The sequence below is a fragment of the Saccostrea cucullata genome, unplaced genomic scaffold (assembly GCF_032062105.1).
Source record: "Saccostrea cucullata isolate Sc308-1 unplaced genomic scaffold, CSIRO_AGI_Scuc_v1 ctg4694, whole genome shotgun sequence".
NCBI classification, from domain to species: Eukaryota; Metazoa; Mollusca; class Bivalvia; order Ostreida; family Ostreidae; genus Saccostrea; species Saccostrea cuccullata.
The window spans coordinates 60,741-65,856 of NW_026940186.1; the positions used below are offsets into that span (position 1 = coordinate 60,741).

The 5,116-nt window shown below is 34.8% G+C and overlaps 1 long non-coding RNA gene across 1 annotated transcript; it reads right to left on the reverse strand.

Annotated features, from left to right (window-relative positions):
• Positions 1–4,244: 4,244 nt before the first annotated feature.
• On the reverse strand, positions 4,245–4,894 carry LOC134254928 (uncharacterized). The gene is made up of 2 exons (XR_009989411.1): positions 4,630–4,894; positions 4,245–4,482 (listed from the first exon to the last, which is right to left on the reverse strand). It is a non-coding gene; the product is annotated as an uncharacterized LOC134254928 (long non-coding RNA).
• Between the last annotated feature and the right edge of the window lie 222 nt (positions 4,895–5,116).

Here is a 5,116-nt window from a genome sequence, read left to right on the forward strand (position 1 = left end):
ATCTCTTCTTTCTTCACTAATAACAAGGAAGTCACTTTCCCGCACATGCGCGCTCGAGATGTACACAACACATCGTGGGCCCACTCGAATTGGAACCCTTCTAAAAGCAGAGGGGAATGTTGGAGGGGTTGGAATATGTATGTCTAAATCGAGTGTTCAGAAGGATATTGAATAGGATGGAATATTATCTGCAATGTTTCGAATTACTGCAGTTGTTGAATTTCAAGAATTTGAATCCGTTTTTTTAAAGCATTAAATGTTAGTTCGAAAGGGAAACTTGAGATAATTAAGAGTGGAAAAAAATAATTTAATATAATAGTATTGCATGGGAATTTTTTTTTATTTATGTAAAGAAAGATTTAAAACATCAAGTGTCTGAGACAGAAGAATATTAAAGAGTATGTAAAAAAAAAATAAAATAATTATGGTCAAATCAGGGACCTATTTACGGCTCAAATCTGCACCCCATATAACATGGTAAATTATGAAATTGTGTTCAATGGTTGATTTTACTGCAATTACATAACAGAAAAAATGCTTCTTAACAGAATTATTCTTCATACATGATAAAAATACTTCTTTGCAACTGTATTTTGTTTTAAATTTGGTTTATTTACAATAATAAAAATCCCACAAGTTTTCAACAAACCGCTTGACGCCATATTAGAATGCTATCCTTCCATCTCTGACGTGGAAGGCTAAGAAGGCCTTCTAAGTCTACTCTACCAAACCAATCGAGCAGACAGAATGGTTATTCTGGAATAAGAAGGGTCCCATGGCCTTCTAAGTCTACTCTACCAAACCAATCGAGCAGACAGAATGGTTATTCTGGAATAAGAAGGGTCCCAATCGAGTGGGCCGACGGCGTGACGAAAGGAAGGTTCCGGTTTATAAATAGCCCGGTGATTCATCTACTCCTTGGGGCGGATCGAACAATATAAAATAAAAACAAATGATAGAATTCAACAGAATGTACATACATATTTTTTTGTCTGATCGGTAGCATCTAACTTAAACAGACAGTAAATCCCATCAGCTGATTTAGAGGTTTTAAACATGATAAGAAATTTGAACCCCACCCTTTTTCTCTAAACATCGTTGGATATATCCAAAGTCTCATGTTAATTAAGTTAATTCGAGAATCCTCTGCCATCCCCCTTTTTCTTAACATCGTTGGATATATCCACACTGGCAGTCTCAGGTCAATTAATTAAGTTCATTGGCGTCGGAAGCAAATTGAAAGTGTGGGGGCTAAGTGTAAAAAAAAAATTATACCTTCAAAAAAAAACTTGACAAGCAAAAAAAAAAAAAAAAAAAAAAATTGCCCAAAAACGAAAAACCAATTTCGTTGGGGGGGGGGGGGGGGGGCGGATGTCAGACTTCAGTACCATTTTTTTTTCAAAACATCACCACTCTCCCCATTTTTAACCTATACTGCGACGTGTCTGTGGAAAGTGGGGGGGGGGCTAAACCTACGAAGCAATGTTCAATGTCTATACTAAGTATATATTTGGAAGAAAGTGGGGGGGGGCTAAGCCCCCCCCCTATCCCCCGGTTCCGACGCCTATGAAGTGAATTCGAGATTCCTCTGCCCCCTTTTTTCCACAGTCTCAGGTTAATAAAGTTAATTCGAGATTCCTCTGCCCCCCCCCCCTTTTCTACAGTCTCGGGTTACCACCATGAACTGTAGTCTTATTAGGTCAGTTAAGGACCCTCTCTACGCCAATTCAAAATATTTGTTTGACCTTTTGAAAAATATATTGTGTAAAGGTGTTAATATTGAGCTAATTTATTTAATTTTCACTATATAGTACGTGGCATTTACCCCCAGGAAAAAATAATCAAACACAACACAGATTCCTCTGATTTTAATTAACCCCTCAGTGCGAACCCTGCACAAGTCACAATATAAAAAGCAGGGGAGAGAGTCAGAGGAATCTCGGATTAAGGCTATGTTTGTATTTTTTATAAAAGTGACCAATAATGAATAAAGTAAAAGACCAGTCCCATTCGTCTAAGCTGTAATTAAGTTACCTACATTAAAGAGGAATACCGCACCAACTTTTTATTTTATAGATCTCTGAAGCAACCTTTTAAACAATGGTTTCAGCACTGAAAGGCCAAAATTAGCTTTTCATTATTTTATTTATTTATTTATTTAATTATTTATTGTATTTTTTCAAAGAAAATGAAAAAAAAAAAAATGAATGTATCACATGAGTACTTAATAAAACTTGATGTGTTAAGAAAAGCCGTATAGATTTTGAAATATTTAAAATATATATATTTGTGGAAATAAAACACATAATTTGTGCATATTTTTTAGACTTGTGGTTAAAATCTTCTTAAAACCAGTCACAACAAGGGAGAACATGTTTAATGTTAATCATATTTGTATAAGAATTGGAAAGCAGGCACGTAGCAACGGGGGGGGGGGGGGGGGTCAGGGGGCCTGGCCCCCTACTTTTTTTCCCAACAATACCTTTACTATGTCCATTGAAAGGTTGGTTGCCCCTCCCCCCACTTTCTTACAACAGTATAGTGATATCAAGGAAATGTACTATTGTATGCAAAAAAAATTGAAAGTGAAAGGAATTTGGCCTTGAAAAAGTTGGCCACTACCCCCCACCCCCTTCCCAAGAAATAGGATTTTGAGTTTGTGCAATCAATTTCCTTTTTTTTTTGCTTGTCAACTTTTACAGGTAAGTAAAAAAAATTCTCTGGTTGCCCCCCCCCCCCCCTTTCAAAAACGATGCTACGTGCCTGGAAAGGGAATGGCCAAATTTGAGAGAATTTTTTTTTTTTTAGTTTTGGCCAGTCCTGATCAAAATTAAACCGATCCCAACAAGAATAATTATTGTATAATTATTGGAAATAAATAACATTTCCCCAAGAACAATAGTCTGATAAAGTGTAATAAGGGATCCCCGACACCTCCCCCTCCTCCTCTAGATCCGCGCATGCAGGGTTAAATAATAATTGCTCATTTTTGTTGACACCTTCTCGTAAGTACTAGCAGTAGTGACTTTAATTTTAATGACATTTTCAAAATTTCAATCTAAACCATAGCTATTGAACGGATAAGTCAAGTGATATCCTCCTCATGATCAATTTGACAAAACATACTATTGAGTTTCAGCCGCAACGCAATGACCTTTGACATTGAACTTATGGATTTGACCTACTTTTCAAAAAGTTTACTTTGACCGTATCTCCTAGATATTTAGTGCTAAGGGATAACTATTTTACCGGTTTATTTTTTGTGGTAAGAGCTTAATTTGAATACCAACATTTTTATCCTTCTACTAGGACCCCATACTTTGAAAAAAATACGTTACTACGGTCAGGACTTTTGAATGGCTGATTCTGTGACTCTGTTATATTTCACCTGTGTATTCTTTGTGAAATTCCTTTGGGTATTATTTATATTGACTCCTTGACCTTGTCCAGTTTGACCTACTTTTGAAATCTCTAACTTCGGTCATAATTACTGAACTGTTGCTGCTTTTATAGCTTTTATTTTTCGAAGGTAGATTCACTGTGAATCAAAAATAACACCAAAAATAATTTTATATTGACCTTGGTGTTTGACCTGCAAACGACAACATTCATCATAAGCTGCTTTGTTTCACAAAATTATCTTGATTTTTTATCATTATCTCCTTAAACTTTTCCTATTAGTTTAACAAAAAATTCCAAGTTGTAGTCAATCAAAGTTTTGGATATATATAAACCATAGTCCACGCATCGCATAAAATAGAATGAATTGTCTTAATACACATATCGATTTTTAGCTGTGTCATTATTTAAGCATTGAATCATTCTTTTAAAAGATGTAGTCTCATAATTGCAAAAGTATTTGCAAACATATTGATTATTGTTAGCTCGCTAAGTTTCATTTGCAAAGACAGTTGCAGATATAAGATAACATCTTTCAAAAAATAATGAAACAGTGCTTTTTTTTCTAACTCCTTGTCTTGTTTTGCAAATTTGATTTCTTTTTTAACTTACTTGAATTATCTCTAACCTAAATAACAATAAATTTAAATGATTTCAAATTTTGATTTTCGCTTATGACATTGCTCTTGCATGGCATTTATTGAATGGCGGACACCACAGTAAAATGTATTGCAAATGTGTCGGATTAAACAGGTTCCACTGTCATAGGTTTGACAATAATGTAATCTACATCTTTATTCTCCGTCCAGACATCTTCATTTATTAGTGTGAATAACAACAAAATATTTCTAATTTCAAATTTATTACAACACATATAAAGTACATCTTTTACAGAATATATTCAGTAGAACAAAATTACAATAATTTATTGCTTTACATAATCCTTTATCCCCTGAAAACATATTTGTTTAGTCACTTGATGTTAAACAGTCTTACAAAATAAAGAACCCCGTGATGAATGTTAAATTTAAAACCGTCTCTTGGATCAAAATGGATTCGTCTAATTGATGGATGATCTTTCGTCTGTTAAAAAAATTAGAATTAAATTAATGTTTCACAGGAATAAGAACATATTTTACTTTGTAAAACCTCATATAACCTTTTGAAATTTTCACAGTAATACAAAAAGAAAAAAAAAACCCTGTTATATTAGGATTTAATGATGTTTACCTAGTGCCGTCTGACCATCATGGTGGTCCCCTTTACTGACGTCCCACTCGTTACTGTAGGATGCCATGGGTAGAACCAGTCTCCCGGGGACCATTGACCGTTAAGGAAGGCGTAGTGGCAGTTGTTAAACCACCTGCCTCCTCTAACGCCACTGTTAGCAGCACAGTTATCACTCCACCCGTCATTGTCTCTGTCTGGGGTACTGAAGGACATCCCAGACAGATCTCTGTAAGAACTCCCTGTGTTTAACATAGAGTCACCTGTAAAATTAAACAAAAGGAATCACAGAGATAATTGTTTTATATCAGATCTAATTGTCAATCCCCGGTGTCTTTCATACTGACACCTACAGAATTAGATAGAACATAGAACAGAGATAATAATTATTAATTTACATTACATTAATCTGAATACTGAAGTACGTCTGAGATACGCAGTTTAAGGTGATGTTTTCTGCAAACAGAGATAATTTTAAACTAGATGCTGT